Source organism: Melanostigma gelatinosum, assembly GCF_949748355.1.
Source record: "Melanostigma gelatinosum genome assembly, chromosome: 1".
NCBI lineage: Eukaryota > Metazoa > Chordata > Actinopteri > Perciformes > Zoarcidae > Melanostigma > Melanostigma gelatinosum.
This window is the reverse complement of record NC_136634.1, coordinates 19,779,266-19,801,045: the sequence shown is the minus strand read 5'-3', so window position 1 is coordinate 19,801,045 and position 21,780 is coordinate 19,779,266. Positions and strand designations below refer to the sequence as shown.

General features: G+C 41.1%; 2 pseudogenes across 2 annotated transcripts in view; one reads left to right on the top strand and one right to left on the bottom strand.

The window, feature by feature from the left end:
- LOC306781537 (cytochrome b-c1 complex subunit Rieske, mitochondrial-like) overlaps positions 1-6,371 on the top strand; it is a 64,902-nt pseudogene extending 58,531 nt beyond the window's left edge. Inside the window, exon 3 of the transcript in view lies at positions 6,092-6,371. The product of the transcript in view is annotated as a cytochrome b-c1 complex subunit Rieske, mitochondrial-like (transcript). The remainder of the gene's footprint in view (positions 1-6,091) is intronic.
- Positions 6,372-18,460: 12,089 nt separating this feature from the next.
- LOC306778883 (protein C19orf12 homolog) lies at positions 18,461-18,975 on the bottom strand (annotated as a pseudogene). Its single transcript has 2 exons — positions 18,816-18,975; positions 18,461-18,726 (listed from the first exon to the last, which is right to left on the bottom strand). The product of its transcript is annotated as a protein C19orf12 homolog (transcript).
- Positions 18,976-21,780: the final 2,805 nt, after the last annotated feature.

The following is a 21,780-nucleotide window of genomic DNA, read 5'->3' as shown; positions in this document are numbered from 1 at the left end:
AAGTGCAGTCAGCAGTGTTGACATGTCCATGAAGGAGAAGGGAATAAATGCCATCTGGTGAGGGGCTGCAGCTGTTGGAGCTGCTCTGAGTGGCATCTGACGTGAATCAGGCCGATATAGTTTTCCACTGCATGTTGTTGATGGGGCTGTGGCATATCCTGTGAATTCTCCATTTAGCGTTAGCCTCTGTACTTCATGTGTTTGTGGCCATTTGTGTTCGTTGGCTGGCTGTGCAGCTAGTTCGATCAGCTCCTTCTCTTCCTCTGCACCAGGAACCCACAGGTTCGTTTGTGGTATAGCATGTCCCCTAGCCTCCATGTAGGGCGTATAGCCTGTTGCTGCTGCATGGTCTTTTTCCAGCTGTTCGAGCTCCTCCAGTTGTTGTTCCAGGATTATTTGAATATCCTCTTGTGTTTCGTCTTCTTGTCTGTGTTGGTAACGGTCTCTGATTGAGTTGCTCACTCTGTGCCGAGTTTCGAGTGGGGCTGTCAATTCGAAAGCATCGTAGCTTGGCCCAGTGTGTGCGTCGACAATTAGTGTAGGTGTAGTTGCAGGTCCGGGTGTGTTTGGCAGCCCTAGGGCGCCCAGGTGAGTCATCAGGTATCCCACAGTCTTCTCAACTTGCTTCGCTCTTTTTCTTCTCTCCTTTTCCTCTACTGAGACAGGTATCTGCAGCTCTCCTTCCTCTACTGCGAAGATGCCTTTCAGGAACCCCTTTGATACTGGTCTTACTGGAGCCTGAATGAAAGGGTTTGTGGGCACATAATCTGGAGGGGGAGGTGGGAGATCAGGGTACAGTTGGCTCTGTTCATGTTCATGCTTGTCTTTGTGTTGAAGTGGCAGGTCAGGATACAGGTTGCTTTGTTCATGCTTAGGCTTGTCATTGTCGATAGGGGTGAATGGGTTGTTGGCATATGAGGGAGGGGCAGTGGATGAGGGTGTTAGGACCGGAAACATGCCTCCGCTGTGTTTGGCGGCCTCTAGTGGTGAACGTGCTGCTTCAGCATCCAGCACCTGCTCCGTCCATTGCTGTTGTTGTCCAGTGGGAGTCGGCTTCCTGTCCATCTTGTTGTTATCAAAATCGAAGCACCTTTTAAGATAAGGCCAGACGCCTTTTTCTGCAGCTGCGTGGTTCCTTGCTGTTCTTTTTCCCATGTTTAGATATCTTGGATTTCTGTCCTGCCATTCGTTCTTCTTCTCTTCACAGTGTCTCATCACTTCTCTGCTCATCTGTTGCACCATCTCTTCTGTAGGGGAACAATTCAGCCGTTCTCCATCCCAAATGGCTTTATCTTTCCATCTCTTTATCAATCTCTTGTAGGCTTGTTGTTCCACTGGCCAAAGTTTGCTTCGTCCATTAATCCTGCTCTGTTCCTGGACTGCATTCTCCAAGATGCACAGATAAGAGGAGTATTTCCCAGCCATGATGTGTCTCTCTGCAATATGCAATCAAAGTCTGAAATCAGTATTCCCAAATGTCCACACGATGGAGCCAAAGCTCCTGTCCACTGTTCCTGTTGCAGTTCTTGAAGAGGCCACAGAAAAGCCAACATGCATGACAAATGTATTGTTTTTTTTAATTGTTTTTTATCATGTAGCACCAGCAGAGGGAGCCAACGCTTCTCCCAAGTTTTCTGGTGTCTGTTTGAACTCAGAGCAATGTCATGTACACTGGCGCATGTCTAAAAACCTGCTTTTCTCAGTAATATGTGTGTGTGTGAAATGATGATCTATTTTATTATTAACACTTATGGTGAAGAGGACGAAAACAGTACAGTTATAGATTTATTTCGAAGTCTCTGTGTGAATGGACACAAAAGCTCGTCCATTATACTAATTTGGCAATTTTCAGCCCTAATCTGATGGTTAGCAAGCATTACTGTTCAGGGGTCACTGATCTTTATTCTGTTGTACGAAAGAATGACGGAGTGCTTCTTTCGGCGTTTTAAACCTTCATACAGTGACCTCACAACTCCGCAATATAAGCTTTACAAGTATAACGCATATTATTTAACAGTGTATGAATATATATTATTTACAAATCTCCCTATATACCCCTGCTAGGTGTGAAATGCTATGTTTTGATTACTCAAGCAATGGCTTGTAACTAAATATTTTATAAGGCAGAGAGTGTCAACCTAGCCCCCACCTTTTTAAATATCTGCCGCTCACTGTCCTTGCAGGTAGACACAAATCAAGGCCACATCTGTGTTTTTATCAGGAGTAGTCAAACCCTCCCTAATATTCCCAGCGCCTGTCTTGACTGAATGAATAGAAGCTTTGTAGCAGCTTTAAACCTTGTACATTCCTAATTTTTAGCGTCTGTCTGGCTGGATGAATAGAAGCTGTGTATCAGCTTTAAAACTTTTTTTTTTTTTTTTTTTTTTCTGGTTGCATGAGTGACTGCTGTGTTTCCGCATTGCACTTTGCTACCGATCCCTAAGGAACACAATTTTCCAATAAATTTAACTACGCCAGTAAAACTGACACTTATATTAACCCTCAGCTGTCTCTCAGCATATTCTAGTGATTTATGTGTGTGTGTGAATGCAACACTCGTGTATAATGTGTGTTTTCCTGCTCTAGACACCAAACTTTGAAACAACACACGAACATTCAGCCACAAATCAAGATCTCAACTGCCTGTCTCTCACAGGAACGCACCAACGTTTTACAGTTGTCAACACACCTTCTGTCTTATACAATCACTTCAAACAATCACACGCATTTAAACAAAATTGCAACACACTGCCATTCTTGAAATGCGCACAGATCACAAATACGGTAAAGGAATATCTTTAGAAATACAGTCAAACAAATAAACAAAAGTTAAAACGTACAGCTCAGCAAATAGTCACCCGCATTTATACCAAATAATCAACATCACACGCTTCCGTCTCTTTAAGCATAAATCAGTCACAAGCGCGGAACTGTAGAGGAGATGTACAGCTCTTTTTTACACACTCATCACATTCCATCAGCAAGTTTCTTTTTCTCAACCTCATCAAACAGACTGTCGCGCCACTGATCTTTCGATCACAACGCAAATGACAAACAGATTTTTCAGCAACCAAAAAACAGTCAGATTATAAAGGATTCTTTCCCTATTCCTTGACAGTTAATCCACTTTATCAAACTAAACAAACAGACACCTCTTGGCCACCGCACAATTGACAACCTGCTTCTCAGCCAACAAACACAGTCAAATGATAAACACAAATTAAAACCAAATCTGAAATGCGCACAATTCACAAATACGGTCTGAAAGGAAATTAATATCTTTACAAATGCAGTGAAACAATGAACACAAATTAGAACATACACGGCTGTCTCTTTAAATATAAATCAGTCACAAGCGCAGCCCTCGGATGAGCTGAACAGCTCTTTTTCTCTTTAGACACACTTTTATCAGCAGCGCACTTTAACAGCAATTTGTCTTTTTCCTCAAACTCAGCAAACAGACTGTGTACCGCTGACCTCTTGACCACGATACAAATGAAAAACTGCTCTTTCAGCAAACAATCAGTCAAATTATAAAGGATTCTTTCCCTCTCTTGCACACAAAAGAAAACAGCGCTATATTAATGCATCACAGCGACCGCTGCGTATCCTAAAACACAAGTACAATATCTGCTTTGGCTGGGCTGCGATCACGGCCCTTCCGCGTGGAAGTCCGCGGTGCTACCAACCACACCACCAACGCAATACATCAAACAACACAATTTAATACACTTTTAAGTAACCTAGGACTCTGCGGGTCCTTTTCTCTAGTTACTTTATTACACAACGTCCGTTATCAACGACACATCACTTAACGTAAATTTTGTGCTCTCGCCCAGAAACTCCGTCAAGGATACTCTAAGCAGAGTTATCATGGTTTTCCACTAAACGCCGCACACAAATCTAGTATCCGGAGATTTGATGATCTCAATAAGGTAATTTTTCTCTTTGTCCGCTATCAACGATACATCGGTTAACTTAAAACTTGTGCTCCCGTGCAGAAACTTTCTAAGAGTTACTCTAAGCAGAGTTAACTTGGTTTTTACACCACACGTAACACACTCGATGTCTTGATACGGTAATTTTCACTCTTCGTCCGCTACCAACGATACATCGGTTAATCTTAAAACTTGTGCTCCCGTGCAGAAACTTTCTAAGAGTTACTCTAAGCAGAGTTAACTTGGTTTTTACACCACACGTAACACACTCGATGTCTTGATACGGTATTATTTCACGGTCAATTCTCTCAATACAATTTACAGTTTATCAATGACATCAATGACATATACATATATCCCCGTCATGTTATGCAATTTCTTCGTAGCCCAAAACATCCCATAAGTACGTTAGAGATTACGCCTTTTGTGACATGAATTTGAGTGCTCAGCGTGAAGCGCGTGTCTGCGAGCAGATGCGTTACACGGCTCACAACACCTCACATCTACGCTATCACAAGTGCGCAATTTCTCGCCTTTATTTGACGTTTTCTGATGGGCTCATTCATACATATACACAGACCCCCCAAATGGCTGTATAACAACTCTGTTGCTGTGTGTTTAATCTTTACAATTACTCTATTTTTAAGCAAATACTTACAGTTCGGACAGTCTGAGCAAAATTTAGAATATGTCTATGAATACAATGTTGCAGAATTCAGTTAAATAGGATCTGCATACCTGTTAGATGCGTACCGGTACGTCTCAGACTCCCCGAAGCTGCAAGTTCGCTCCGATGGCAATTATCGGTTCCCAGCCTCGAAGGGAGAGATGCGCCGTTATCTGGAATCAAAAGGAGAGGCCTGTTAACATTCCAACCTGAAGCTCTGTATCGTATTGGATCACGTCGGGGTCACCACTTTGTTGTGAAAAAATGTGTAGCTGTCTTTCACACTTAGAGCAGGTTTAAGAATGAAACAGAAAGCTCTCAGAGGCGTATAGTTGTATCAAAGCAATAGATTTATTTATCAACAGAGTTATTCAGCCCTGCAGTAATACGTGCACGGGTCACTAATAGCTTCACTCGCAGAGTTCCACCATTCGAACACGCTTGAACACATCAGCATGAGCCTTAATATAGGGGTCCGCCCCCTTGATACACATTAGTCAAAGTCAAAGATGCAAACGTAGCACGTTTATTACGTGTATTACGCTTGGTTGGAAGCCGTGAATGTCCATTCACCTTTGGCCCCTCCCAATAGGCGTTGGTTTCCGTCAGTGTGAGTGCGGTGTTGAATGCGTGAGGATCTAGAGAAAGAGTGTGTGGAGAAAGCCGGGCTCAGCTGGGCGTAGTCCCTCGCTTGAATCTGAGTGTCTTATCTATTTAAAGATGGCTGCCTGTTCCTTGTGACGCAGTTAACCTCAGTAACCTTCCTCCTGCTTCTCTCAGGCCCTGTGTATGCTGTGAGCACTGTATAAGTGGTTAATAGAGCTGCCTAAGATAATGGTTATTAAAACTACAAATATACTAGTGATTAATTAAACTGTATATATAAGCTAGTTGCTGATTAAGCTGTATATAAGCTAGCTGTTGATTAAACTGTATATAAGCTAGTTGCTACTTAAAGCTGCATATAAACTAGCTGCTGATTAAGCTGTATATGAGCTAATTGCTGATTAAAGCTGTATATAAGCTAATTTTATCAACATTAGCAATTCCCAGGAGATGTGGGGATTGCGTGTGGATGGCTCGATAATCGGGCGAGGTCCATGTGGTTACCGGTGATCGATAGCCTGTGTTGTGTTGAACGGAAAGGCAGGAGCGAGGGAAGAGGAAAAGATGCTGGCATGCATGTGCGTGGGTTGGAAGTGCAGATTGGGGAAAAGAGGCTGCAGGGTGAGATATCCCTGATGCAGAGAGAGTAAGGAGGGGGTGCAATACGAACCGGCCCTCTAGAGGGGCTGGTGCGAGTGACTGGCCGTAGTTTGCCCATGCAAACTTGTCTGGGTTTGTCTGGGCGGGTTGTGACTGACGCTGACGCCTGACGCTGGTGGCTCGGCGATCAAGGGAGGTGTACTGCTCCCTAGTTGTGCCATATACCTACCTGTTCTGTTGTTGGAGCGGTCTGTCAAAATTCTTGTCCATCGCCGCACAGAGAAGGAAATCGCAGCAGAGGAGGGTGTGAATCTGGCGGAGCTCCGTGACCCCCAGCATGACAAGGACAGTGATTAACCCCCGCTGGGTCATCGTCCTCGGTGTGTGCACCCATCTGGGTTGTGTGCCCATCGCCAACGCCGGATACTTCGGAGGCTACTACTGATCCGTGCCATGGCTCCCACTACGATGCTTCAGGAAGGATAAGAAAGGGACCTGCTCCTCTAAACCTAGAGGTTCCCTTCTATGAGTTCACTGAGGACGTAGTCATAGTGGGATAAATACTGGAGCGCTGTCTCAGTTCCTCCCTGTAACATGTATTTTTTAGATGGCTCCGTGTGAGTGACATAAAACGTGTGCATTTACTGTTAAAGACATATTTCCAACTCTATGATTGAGCTATTGTCTTTTCCCTTGGAAACGAGTGAGTTGTTTTTCTTTGATTGATCTGCATCACTTAGCTTGATGTCTTTTGATTCACTGACATTTTATTTATTGTTTTAATCTCCATTGATTTCTTTCATTCCGCACTATTTTTAGTATTTTCCAAACAGCATTATGTGACACAAAAAGTTAAAGAGTGCTTCACAGAAAATGGAAGCAAAGGAATGCGGGCCGGGTGTGATCAGGTCCAACCCCTTTGCTGCCGCACCAATCCTGATATATTGTGTTGGAGCTGTGTGATAAAGTCAAAAGGTGGGGCCTGTTTCATGGTGACCTAAAGTTGAGCTGGTAAAAGTGCTCATACACATGAACAAGAGGCCTGGGGAGCACAATGATGAGGATAAGATGACGGTACGATCAAGAAAAGCCACCGGCAATCTAAAAAAGTATCGACAAGTTGTGAACACATTCAGGAATGTGTCGGCCTGTTAATCAACTGGAAGGAACTATAGATCGAGATCAGGATGTTGTTGGTTTGTGACTCCAAAGAATGTGTAGATTGCTTTTTCTAAGGACCTTTTTATGAGTTTGTGTCAGACGAGATGACAATTGTATACCAGTAATGGCAGCAGCAAAGAGTGCAAACTGCCAAGTAAGATAAAGAACTATTGAGTCACACTCCAGTCACTGATGGATTTAATCCTGACGAACAAAGTGTGCTATGTACAACTGCATGAACCAGTGAAATACACAAACCTTTTTCTTTTTATTGATGAAATCATTTAAATACAATATACTGTGCACAGATGCAGGTAAAACCATCGTCTTAAACCTACATTACCATCAAACAGGGTAGGAAATCTACAAACAAAAAACAAACATAAATCAGACAATCATATTCAATTTCATTCTTATTTCTTTGTGGTTATTTATTGTTATTATTAAATGTTTAACTGTTAACAATTATTAAGTCAACGATGCCTTGATTACATATACATCAGTCATTGTATGGAATTATTGAGAAAAAATATTTTTGTAGCACCTCAAATATTGTGATATTACCCATTTTTGTCCTGAACTTATATATTAGTCATTGTGTGGAATTTGAGAAAAACATTTTTATAGCACCTTAAAAATTAAAAGAAATGTGCCATTTGAAGGTACAAATTCAGTTCAGAGTTTTTACTTCGTAAAATATCTCAATTGACTGTCAGTCAGGTTTTATTCATTTCCAGCAACCCTCAAATCAAAGAATAAAGACACTTTACGCACAACTTAGGTGTATTTTACCTTTAACTCACGAGATGCAGGTAGCATGTTTTATACTTAATGTGAATATAATTCATTTAATCTAATTTCCATTATGCAATATGTATACTTTGTTGGCATCTTATTCTGAAAACCGGATGTTCGTCAGAAGAAATCGGATGTTGTCTCATGTTAATCTTTCCGTTAACTTTCAAAGTCCTTCGCTCGCTCCCGATCTGCGCCGTTTGAATGAGTTTACCGTGAATTTCAGGATATAGGTGCACTAAAATTTAAGCGTCTGCTGAGTTGACCGCAGTCGCAGGTCTGATTAAGAAGTACTCCATTTTTTAAAATTCGTTTAGAAAGTTCGGGGGCATTTTTTGCCCCTGTCCTAGTGATATCAGGGGCAAAATGATATTTCTTAGGGGCAGTTTTGCCCTTTGCCCTGGTGTATTTCCGACGCTGCCATCAAATCAATCATCAATATAATCATCAAAACTATTTCAAACTGTACAGTTGCCGCTCATTCAGTGCATAACTTTTTGTATTGAAACATTGAAATCAGTGGAGTTGATCCGCGGTTAATCATGTGTAACTTCAGAGGTGACTCGTGCTGAAAGCTTTTACCACAAACGGAAACTTTACTGCAACCAGAACAGCTAAAGGGGATTGTCTCCTGTGTGGGTTCTCATGTGTGCCTTTAGCTTTCTGTTGCGCACAAATCTATGACAGCAAACTGATCAGCTGAAAGGTTTTTCTCCTGTGTGGGTTCTCATGTGTCTCTGTAAATGTGAACGATCGTTAAAAGATTTCTTACAGACTGAGTAGCTGAAAGGTTTTTCTCCTGTGTGGGTTCTCATGTGTGTCTGTAAATTTGAACGGTGGTTAAAAGATTTCTTACAGACTGAGCAGCTGAAAGGTTTTTCTCCTGTGTGGGTTCTCATGTGTGTCTGTAAATGTGAACGCTGCGTAAAAGATTTCTTACAGACTGAGCAGCTGAAAGGATTTTCTCCTGTGTGGGTTCTCATGTGCATCTGTAAATTTGAACGGTGGTTAAAAGATTTCTTACAGACTGAGCAGCTGAAAGGTTTTTCTCCTGTGTGGGTTCTCATGTGTGTCTGTAAATGTGAACGCTGCGTAAAAGATTTCTTACAGACTGAGCAGCTGAAAGGATTTTCTCCTGTGTGGGTTCTCATGTGCATCTGTAAATTTGAACGGTGGTTAAAAGATTTCTTACAGACTGAGCAGCTGAAAGGTTTTTCTCCTGTGTGGATTCTCATGTGGCTCTGTAAAGTTGAATGCCGGTTAAAAGATTTCTTACAGACTGAGCAGCTGAAAGGTTTTTCTCCTGTGTGGGTTATCATGTGTATCTTCAGAGTCTGTCTCCTGCCAAATGTTTTCTCACACTCAGAGCATCTAAAACGTTTCTCACCAGCGCTACATCTTGAATCACTGACACGGACTTCATCAGGTTTCACATAGTTTAAACCTGACTGAGGTTCTCTGGTCTTCTTCCAATCACCACCCTCATCAGTGTCAGAAGATTCTCCAGTCTTCTCATCAGTATCTGGTTCTGGATGTCTATCTGGATCCAAGTTCCTGTCTGGTTCTGGTCCTCCACAGTCCTTTCCATCAGCTTCTGTTCCCATCTGTTTAGTTTGTCTTTGATGAAGCTGTGAGCACTGAGCTTCCTCTTCTTCATCTTCACTCTTCACAGGAGTGAATGAGAACTTGACATCAGCCTCCTCCAGACCTTGAAGCTGCTCTCCTTCCTGACTGGTGCAGAGTTCCTCCTGTTCTTCTTTAATATGTGGGGGCTCTGGGTCCTCCTGTTCTTCTTTAATATGTGGGGGCTCTGGGTCCTCCTGTTCTTCTTTAATATGTGGGGGCTCTGGGTCCTCCTGGTCCAGACTGGAGCTCCACTCCTGCTGCTCAGAGGGAACCTCTTCTTTAACCAACAACAGCTGCTGGACGTCTGCAGGAAAACAGTAAACACACACAGAGGCGTTACAAAGACATTTTAGAATTGAGCAAATAGTCTCCTGGACATACACTTCCAGAGTATCAACAGAACCAGATAACACAAGAATGTAATCAACTTATGTGACCATGAGCATATGAACCATTTTAAGCTGCCAAATCCATGTGGTGTTATCAAAGAGAACAAACTTGTACTTTAAGTTGAAATATTTCCTGTCATCTAGGGGGGGGGGGGGGGTGTTCCCCCAGGAGAATTATATTCGATGAACAGAAGATGGTAGACAATCTACAAGTGTTAACAATGTATTAAGTCAAGCATCAAAAACATAGATCTATGGTTTCACAAAACACAAGAATTGATTAAGTAGCCCTAGCAACAGACACAAAGTCAGGGCTCCGTATATGCATCTCTCCTCTCAGTGTTTTGTGAGCCCTGTATCTTTACACTTTATTTGATCTTGTCCAGCACAGGGACGCATTATCTTCACCCACACACAAGCCAGGGTTGGGCCACATTGTGTGTGGGAGTCCTGGAGTCTCAGGGATGGGGAAGGTGCTGTTCCTGCAGGTTGCTACACAACGCAACACTATTGCAAATTAACACACACACACATAATACTGTTGTGTTCAGAATTTCTCAAACAAAAGGTAAAAGAAAAAGCCCCCCCCCCCCCATGCTCTCTTTCTTCCATCTAGGGTTGTCACGATACCAAAATTATGACTTCGATACGATACCTGCCATAAGTATCACGATACCGATACGATACCAGAATTCGATCAAATCCCACAAATAAGAAATACGATACTGGTATAGTTATCTATAATAGTAATAAATAAAACATCTGTACGGTTCCCTTTTTTACCAGCTTGTTCCTGCCCAGCTTTTTGAACACTTAACAAATATTAGTATTAGCCTACAGCAGAATGTTACATGTTAGACGTGTTGGCTCCCTTTGTTTGTGTGGCTTTCAAACACTTTTTGCAAACGGGTCTCTGTAGGTCAGTGGGCTTTCCTTCACTATCTGCAATGTAGCCAAAGTATTTCCAGAAGCTACTTCTGGCATCTTGTTTTTCAGCAAGCAGAGGACGGTCGGGAAAAGCTCCTGCACTCGCCATGTCTCCCCTGTGATCACTCGCTGTGAGTGCGCGCGCTGCCTGCTGCTGTGTGAGCGCGCTGGGCAGCCCGCCCCCTTGCAGTCAATTCCTGCAGGCAGCATGACAGGGAGCGGAGCTGCGAGTGCGCTCTGATCGCGTGCTATTTTAATGAAGTATCGATACTAAAAATATGCAGAATCGTATCGTTTTTAACGTACTGGTACCGCGGTACCTTTTTAGTATCGGTACACCGTGCAACATTACTTCCATCATTAAGCAGGGCCGAATCAGCTGGTTGAAGTTTAAATCAAAAGGCGCGGTGGTATTACAGGTGGGGCGCAGGGGAAAATGCAGAATTTTTGTATTAAAAAAAAAATAAGTAATTCATAAATACATGGTGAAATGCCTGTACTTTCGTGTAAATGTTTACGTTACGCCGTTAACAGGTTACGCTTGCGCATGCACGACGGCCATGATCCTTGGCGACTCACATGTGCGGCTTAGTGTTCCAAATGTACAGACATTTGGCAGGCGGGAACAGAAAAACAACCGCAAGCGATGCATCCGAGACGAACACGAACACGACGCCTATCTTGCTCTGGGTTTCACAGTGGACGCGTTAGGAGATGAGGAGAGACCAGTCTGTGTTTTATGTCTGAAAACTAGCTGCGGACAGTATGAAACTTGTTTTGTTTAGTTTTTCACAGGTTGCACTTTATTATCTTGAAAAGATGTTTAGTGCAAAACGGGTTAATTGCAGCCAATTGCAATAAGCTATTTTTTGCCAAATTGTAGTTCTTTTTTGCACAGATATAACTTCATTTGCATTGTTCTAACAAAGTGATTGCACATTTTATTTGTTTTTGTATGATGGAGCAATCTGGTTTACTTAAGTGATTGCAATTTTCTTTGTTCTATTATTTGAAAAAGCACAGATGGAGGAGTCACAAAATGTTGTTATTTCAATAAATGTTCAACAAAGACCATTTTGTTACAATTTTGTTGGGGCATGAACATTTTTCTTCCTCCAAAGTGGGGCGCGACAGAAAAAGTTTGAGAACCACTGCCTTATGCTGCGTTCACACCGGTCGCATTGATTTTTTGACGCACTGCAAAATCGCGTCCGGTCTCTATTGATATGAGGTATCGTAGAGCTCTGGGTGAACACAGACGGCTACAGGATTTATTTCCTGATTCAACAACGGCAGGAAGTCAGTGATGACAGGGGGAGCAACTCAACGCTGATAGGCTATCGCGCCACAGCGTCACGCGATTATTTCGCAGAAGTTGAAAATTTTCAACTCGCGCATTGGCGATTTTGCGGCGTCGAACGTGTCCACCGCACTGCAATAACGAGTCCAACGCGCCATCGCAAAATCGCGGTGCGCCAGTCTCATCGCGTCTGTGCATAGACTTTGGATGTAATCTCGACGCTCGTCAAAAAATAAACGCGACCGGTGTGAACGCAGCATAAGCCCATCGATCAGCTCAGTGATTGGCTGAACCCGTCGGACTTCAGTCGGCCACTTCCTTGACCAATTCACCCCCCTTCTTGAAGGCTGTGCTCAGAAACTCGTCAGCAACATCCCCCTCTCTCCGACTTCATGGCGGTGTCATAAATTCTCTGGTTTCTCTCACAATGCACAACAAATTCAGTAACTCTCCCTTTAGTTTAAACCCTCTACAAGTAAACATATTGTAACACATAATATCCATCGCTAGGAGCGCTTTCAAACTTAAATTCCTCACAATACTTACCGGTGCACATTTAATGCCTGTAAATACTGTTGTCATATTTCTACAGTAGCGAGAACCATCGCCTACACAAAATGAAGTGATTAGCTTTCATTTAACCCTGTTACTGTATGGCTTCATATTAACTTCGACTGTTACTGTAAAGTAGCGGTGGAAAAAAAATCGATACAGCATAGTATCGCGATATTTTGCGTGGCGATATTGTATCGATACATGGATGCCTAGTATCGATCTTTTATTATATAAACTATAAAAAAATAATAATAATTATTTTTCTTTTTAGAAAAATCAAATAAATTACTTTTTCAGTCCACTAGATGGTGCTGAGTTATTTTCTGGTGAGGTCAGCAAAGGTCCTGGGTCACTCCCCCAGAAGAAATGGCAGCTCCTGTCATATACAGTAGTCTAATGCGCTTGCGCATATACTGGGGGTTATACGGGAGTTCCGGAAATGCATGTAAAGTGAGACACACAGTGATCCTTAAAACCAGCTGAGCAAACTAAGAAGCCTCTCTTGCATTAATGTCCAGCTCCCTTCCTCAGAGATCCACTGATGAAGGAGGATATTAGTGTTTTATAGGGCGAGAGTTCTTCCACATCGCCAAGATCCGTTATCACATCATGATGACTTCCTATACGAGCGCTATCGATTCTGCCGACAAGAAATCATTTATTTACAAGACCTTCTCGAGCCATACATTGAACACCACACGCCGCTGCCGAGCACTGACTGTCTCACAGACTGGATGCAGCCTTGAGCTTTTTTGCGAGTGGTACATTGTTGTACAGTGTCGGCGATGCGGAGAACATCGGGAAAGCCGCTGCATGCCGTGCGCAAAGTTTATTTGGCGCTTAATAAACGTATGTGTTCAATACATTACCATGGCACATATTGTGTTGACTCACCATTCTGAATAATGTGTTTGTACTTCGTTTGTACTTGCGCCCATGTCCTCTTGATGGCTGGTTGCATACATGGGGGTTAAAGCACTCATAATTATAGGAGTGTTATAAGTACACCAGCATATCATTATTGCAGAAAATGATTAAGGTGGACTCATGATAAGAAGAGAGAGAATCACACACTATTTATTTTCACTGCTTCAATTGATTGAATTTCTGATTATGAATAATATGACATACATATTGATCCGCCCATACACAGATTCACACACACACATTCAAACTCCTAGTTCTATATGGTAATCTACACAGACAGGTATATACACATATATAGTAGGCTACATGATACATACGTGCATACAGTACATATATCCTCATATTAATTCGTATCAATTAGATACTCTTTGGGCTTGTTTTGTCTACTTATTCTGAAAGAGTTGAGATAATTATTTTCGTTATAGATCTCATTCGATGATGCATTTCATTCAGCATACTGCCAGCAGGCACATTTAAAGACATATCATCTGATTGATTGGGGTGATTAGGCACTTAAAATTAGCCGATACATTTTCCCAACACTTACACATTTAACTTAGTTTTGCACAGGCTGCACTTTATTGTTATTATCTTAAAAATATATTCAGTGCGAAACAGGTTAATTGCAGCGACAATAAGCTATTTTTTGCCAAATATTCGTTATTTTTTCACATATAGAACTTTATTTGCATTGTTCTAACAAAGCGATTGCACATTGTATTTGTTTTTGTCTGATGGAGCAATCTGGTTTACTTGAAAGTGATTGCAATTTTCTTTATTCTATTTTTTGAAAACGCACAGATGGAGGAGTCACAAAATGTTGTTCTTTCAATAAAAGTTCAACATGGAGCATTTTGTGTCAATTTTGTTGGGGCGGTGGGGCATGAACATTTTTCTTCGTCCAAAGTGGGGCGTGACAGAAAAAGTTTGAGAACCACTGACTTAACCCAACAAGTCTGAACTGTAACGGAACTTTAACTGTAACGGAGGGAAATGAAGACGCTGCAGACATCTTAACGCTGATTGGCCAAGACTCGATACGTCGCATCAAATACGTTTTATTGCGACGATCACAACATCACCTTTTCTCCTCGTCTCACTCCAATCTGAGAAACGCTGACCGGCTGACCCCCCCCCACACACACAAAAAAAAAACTACGGATGTAGACTACTCACGTGGATGACATATTTTGATTAAAAACGGTTTATTTCGCCGAAAAGCGACACGTTTACAGGTATTATCAGGAGAAGAAGAAAACGACAAATTGCAACCGAGTCTCACTCCAAACTACATTAGAAGTTATCAGCCGGAGCATGAACAGTGTTTGAGAACTGAGAGAATAAATGAAGTGAACCCACGTGCTCTTTGTATCCGGACTTCCGGGTTGAAAACAGCGTCCAGAAGCTCCCGTTGTCGTTTATTCTCCTCTTTTGAACGAGAGAGTTCCTCCTCGTACTCTGCTATCGTTCTTTCAAACAGACCAAATATCTCTTCATCAACCGCAGTTAGTCGCTGGTTGACTAAAGATCTCAGCATTTCTAGTTTAGACATTTTGAGATGAGTCCTCTTCTTCTTCTTCTTCTTCCTCTCCTCTTCTCTTCTCTTTCTTCTTCTTCTTCTTCCTCTTCTTCTTTCACTTTAATGGCGGACTACAAACCAACGTTTAAGGCGCCACCTACTGGACCGGAGTGTGTAACATCATGATTTTATGACAGTTATCATTACACAATAACAGTGTTATTTATAAATAAAGTAAAAGAAGAAAAAGAAACTTAACATTTAAAATAAAATTAATTTAAATAATTTAAATAACAAAATAAAAAAATATAGACGTTATATTCTGGATATTGAACCCGTTCCATTCAAAATATTAAATAAAGCCCTTTTAAGCTGAACTAGTTTGTCCCCTGTCTCTAACAGTCCTTTCATGCTCCACTCCCTTCCTGTATCTACCACTCTGTTCTTCAGTCTTTCTCTTTCCACCCTGAACTTCTTCCACTCTATCATGTTCAACAACATGTTCAACAGTTTCTTTACAGTTGCATATCTCACATTTATCCCACTCTGTCTTTTTCATGATGTGTATAACGTGTCATTGAGTCCTGTATGTCCGAACCTCAATCTGAAAGTAACATCTTCTTTTCTACTTTTACTTCCATCACTTCTCAATCTGACTGACGTCTGTATTTTGTTGTAATTTATATCCTTATTGTCATTATTCCAAATTTCCTGCCAAGATGTAATAATTCCGTGCTGTATTACTGATTTTGCTTCTGACCTCCCAAAACAAATTTCTAAAATATCATTTTTGTTTGACGCTCTTTTCTCAAGTTTATCTGCAACCTCATTTCCCTCTATTCCAACATGAGCCGGTGCCCAACAGAGATGTACATCTATTCCTAAATGTTGTGAGTTCAGTAATGATGTATAAACTTTAGTTAAAAGATCCTCTCGTACTGTTTGACCGGATTGTATACTTTGTATTGCAGCTGCAGAATGTGAACACAAAAGTACTTTCATTGGTTTGACCTCCTCCACCCACTGAAGACTGATGATTACTGCTGTCAGTTCGGCTGTGTACACTGATAACCAGTTATCTGAGCGTTTAGATCCATCTGTAAAGATATTTCCAGAATTAGAATATCTTTTATTCAGTAAATCTTGAACCAAGTATCCGATGTTTACATTCCTCTCAGTCCATTCTCTTCTCTTCTCTAATATCTCCAGATTTACCTTGGGTTGTGGAAATATCCATGGAGCAATGTTGCTACTAATATGCTGGACTATGTTGTATGGTATCAAATTTGAACTGTTTCACTTTCCTGTTAACTTCCCATCCAAAGCTTTTACCAGAGAATGTCGAGTACTCCCAACCATTGTACAGGACAGTCGCTGCTGTGTTTCCGTTAAGTCCACCCTGAATTCTAATCCAGTGTGATAGTGCTAACTCAGTTCTCCTCACATGTAATGGCAGTTCCCTGGATTTCACCAGCAATGCATTAATGGGTGTGGTTTTGACTCGGGAGATGAGTCAGAGGAAAAACATCCAACAAAAAAGGTCAACAGATAAAAGTCCATCGAGACAGGTTCTACGAGGAACATCCGGTTTCGCTGCAACTTGGTGGGTAACCAAATAAAAGCCCTTAAACTAATAAAATAGTATATCATTACTCCTATCTTCAGTTACCTTCCATCTGGTCCATATGTAACAGTTGTGGGTCGTGGAACGAGACGACTCAAGTGATTGTTTTCCAACATTTATGTATTGAAGACAAAATATCACCAATGAATTGCCTTCTGATCGTTTTCTGCCCCTCTGCTCCCTCAGCAACGTGTGATTTAATTCCTTTTATTCAAATACACACTGACCAATCAGAGCTCGGTACGTGGACCATTAATGAATGTTACATAATCACACAGTTTAAACTGACAAATGCAAAAAAAGACAGCTGGCAATAAATCTCAGACTGCATGTGTGAAATCGTAAATTAACAGATTCATGACATCACTGCTTCATTTAGAGCAGGATAGATCTGACTATAAGTACATGTGTGTATTATGGTAAATGAATGTGTTGCAGATGTGTTTTCATGGCGTGTATGACAATATTTTAGCCTTGTTCTTTCAGCTGTAGCCTTAGTGGTGCGAAACAGACTTTGGAGTAAATAGAAAAGAAATGTGTAAATATTCTCTCATCACACATTCACTGACGCGTGCCGGCTTCTTGAGTCGTGTCTTACAGTCTCCGGCTACTTTAATGTTTGGTGTGGGTGATTTTAAATCATGGAAGGAAACTTCCTCACTGCTTAGAATTATATTCATATATATTTTTATTTATTTGCCCAAAAGTCCGTTTCACATCGCTGGGTCTCAGCTGAAAGAATAAGAATACATCAAAGTAAAACATGAACGTGAATACACGTGTTATTATAGTCAGATCTATCGCGTTATAGATGAAGCAGTGATATTATAAATGGGTTAATTTACAGAATGACACAGTTAGTGATTTCTTGCCAGCTGTCCTTCCTGCATTTGTCAGTTTAAACTGCGTTACTTTCAGCCTGAATTATGTTCATGTTCTTGATGTTGGTCTCAGAGTGCACCAGACTGATATATTTAACTTTAAAATGTACAACATTTTCTTCCAGGTGAGCGTGTCCCCGGCCCCCTCTAGAAAACCAACACTAACTAGAAAATAAAAACTCAATTCGTCTACCGGATCAAGCTAAAGACAGTACCAAATCTGAGCGTGGACTCAATGAGCGATGCTCTCAAATTGAAAGAACACGGTCTTGGATAAAGATAGGATGAAAGCTCCATCGTTCCTCCCCTGTGTGATGTTTCATGTGGTGTGTCAAATGTATTTTATACATTTTGTATAAAACCGTTATCACAAACAGAACCACTATGTCTCTTATATGATTAACAGTGCCATTGATGAATACATAATTCCTTCATCTGATGAGTGTACTTCCAATAATAAATGAATCCAGGTATACATGTGACCTGCCACCTCCCGGCTAGGATCCGTGCGGAGCGCGAGGACGTGCCTCCGTATTTGACGTTTGACAGTTTTCCTGTCTGCTTCGTCTGCCGCTGTGTAGGATTAGCCACTTTCCGGCTTGGAACCGTGCGGAGGCGTGGAGACGCCTCCTATTGCCTTTGGCCATTACCTGTCTTTTCCCTTGACTGAGAGAAATAAACTACCTTGGTTTTGAAATAGAACTCTGCTGTCTGAGTCTGCATTTGGGTCCGCGAAACACCCCACATCATAACAATACAGCTGTTTTCACAATAACTGTATAACCTGGAACCAAGACTGTGATGGCGTCTGTGCAAATTTACAACATGTGATTTCACATTTGATAAAGAGTCTCTTCAGCGTCATAAAACAGTTCACATTATTTTCAAAAGACCTTCTGAGCATGTGCACCCCTACGTTAGGGTATCCCAGTTCTTCCACAGACACTAATCCACGTAGTGCACCTGCGCCTGGAGCTCCTTGGAGATGTACCCGAGAAGGGTCGCCGTCAGCTGCTGCTTCAGGGTGGCGTTGCCCATCACTAGAGCAGTTAGCTGAGCCAAATCTGTCCACTGAATGTCTCCCAGCACGGCCAGAAGACTACCATAAAACTGCTGCTGCTGCTGAGGACTGAGCTCCATTATGATCTGAGGCAGCGGTTTGAACTGTCCACTGGTCAGCCAGCAGCCCAGAAGGCCTCAGACAGCACCGCCTACATGTTAAGAGGGTTTCAAACATGTGGAATTATGATTGCACACACACGAGTGGGAGAAACTGTTGCATGCATTTATTCCCACTCACCGACTGCGATACCAAGAGGTCCCCCGACTAACCCTCCAGCGAAGGCCAGACCGCCCGCTGCTGCTGCTCCCTTCCCTGAGCCTTTCACTGTGGTCTGGATTTGCTGATTTGCAGATAACTCACAACACAGCTTCATGACATCATCAAGTCGATGGCACATACTGTGGATCAGATTTATACATTTCAGGAGTCTTCGGTGATTGTGTGAGGTAGCCCCTTTCTTGCTATTCTGTGACCAGATATGAAGCCCGTAGTGCGTGTTTTGTAGATGTGATACATTATAAAAGGGAAGCAAGTGTTGTTTACTTGTGGTACATTGCAACTATTATTTAATCTTGATCATTTTAAATGAACCAAACTAAATCCTGAAGAAAACACAAACTGACCCCTTCACCCCTTAATATACTTCATTTATCAGAAGATTATAATAACTTAACATATCTCGACATATTCACCCCAATAACAATTGACCAATGTGTTCAGGCTAAACTAATTACAAGTACCCTAAATTACTTTAATAATCTCTGAATATCACTTTAACATTTTAAAGGTGCACTTGACAGCAACTCATATTTGTGGGATGATCATTTTCAAAACATTTTAAATACAGGAATCAAACATGTATTGTAATATTTCCATGGATTCAGTGATTCAACTCTGATCTGACCTGGAAAGCATCTTTGGGATGCTGTAAAATACATGTGATGTGCTTTATATTCATGTTTGTGGTGATGTAAACTAATATCTGGGGAAATTAATATTTTTATCTTTAGAAGAATGTGACCCACACAGGATGTAGTCACATTGTTGTTCATGTATTTATTTTATTTTGACATAAAATTAACTTTATGTTATGAATGTTAAGAGGATCAGTGTTGGATCCTGTCCAGGCCAGAAGGGGGCAGTAGCGGAGCGGCTGACGTCACCCACTCTAACCTCCAGCTGTTCTGCTTTAGGCAAACATTTCACACTTAAGTCCTTATAAGCCTCACAAATGTGCCTTCTGATACAAAAGTGATACTTTAAAACATAGATATTTTGTCCTTTTACACGTTTAGGAAATACAACTTCGTAGTTTTTAATTGTCTGGCTCCAAACACTAAGAGCCCTAAAGCTCTCTCATCCACTGTAATGTTATTTAGTTATTTCACATCTGAAAGTCTGTGACACATTCCCCTGCACCTCAGACAACAGTACATCTTCTCCTAAAGACATCTAACCAACATGTTTCAGCACAACAGCTTACTGGCACTATAGGCCATTAGTTGGAGATAATAAGTCACACGTAAGATATTCCATTAAAAGTGTGACATTGTGTCACTTAACTTACTGAAGTCCAGGGGTGGAAGAATAATCCAGATCTAATACACCGCTACTATATTTACTATCTGTAATAATATATTCTAACCTACCTTATGTTGTTATCAACAATCTAACTTTGCAAAGTAACTATAACTAAAGCTTTGAAATATAGTTAATTAATTAGTTAGATTCCACCACTGCAAAAGTAAACATCCGCTCTTATTCATTCAAGGGGTTTGTCAGCAGTTGATACATGATCTAGAATATATATATCGCTGTATGTTGTTAGATATTCAGTGAAGCAGATCATGATGGGAAAGCTATACTGTCAGCAAAAAATGTGGCTTTATCATAGTTATTTGGATAATAGTTGAGACTGAGAAGTATTTATTACGACTGGACGTTACAGTAAAGCACATCAACTGTTTTGTGATTATTATTTTTCTTTTGGTTGTGATTATGTTAATATAAGTGATAACTACGCCTAATAGTTTGGGCATTCAAGATACGACCAAAGGGAGAAGTGAGCCATTTAATAAGAAAAGAGCCATATATGCCTGGCTTAAGGATGTGATGTTTTTTTTAAGTCTTGAAAAAATTAAACATGCACTTAGAGCAGGGGTGTCAAGCTCATCTTCACTCCGGGCCACATCAGCATCACGGTCGGCCTCAAAGGGCCGGTTGTAAATGTAAGACGGTGTAAATGTAACTACTCCCAACAGATTGGTAAATAACTGTCTCTGCATTTGATTGTTTATTCAAATGTTAAAATATTGTACATGCAGTTATATAAATGTAAAACTATATTTCAGCACATTTCTGTTATTATAACTTAAATCCTTTTAATTTAGGGTTAAGAAACCCAGATTACTCTATCAAAGATCAAACTATTAAAGAAAATAGCAAACACAAGTAATTATAATAACTTTGTTCAAAGCTTAAAATCCTTTCAAGGGTGCGTTTGCACAATCCCACGTGAAGTGTTTCATGTGTTGTAAAGCCACGTTTAAAGTAGTCATCAATATACTCACAATAATATTTGCAAGTGTACAGTAAGCAGCCAAAGAGCTGCTTCTGTGACTGTGTGTTTAAGTAGCTCATCATTATGCCTTTCTATCTCATAACTTCGACTTTCGATCTCATCATTTCGACGATGGGGATATTTTTATTATCAAATCTAACTTCTTATTTTTTATTTTATTTTTTTTTATAAAAAAAGAAAATAAATTCTGGCGGATTCGTGGGCCACATAAAATGACGTGGCGGCACCCCTGACTTAAACTGTCTGAGAAGTTCGAGGGAGGTCAGAGACTTTCTAGTGGGTTGGTGGTTTTGCCCGTCCTGGCTCTCTGTCCTTCTCTCCAGCCCCTGCTCACTCCCCAGACCTGCCAGTCCTGGTCACATGACAGCCCCTCCCACCTACACACCTGTTCCCACTTTCCTCATCAGACCTGTAGTTTCTAGAAAACGCACCGAAAACATTTTACTCTACTATATATTTGAAGATTTTTTACGATAAGTAATTGTTTGTATGTGAGAAACATTTCACCAACAAAGACCACGCTTCTTATGATTGCAAATTAGTTTGAAATAAAATAACATACATCACAAAAAACAAAACAAATAGAACTGAAGCCACCGGGAGATCATTGACACACTTATA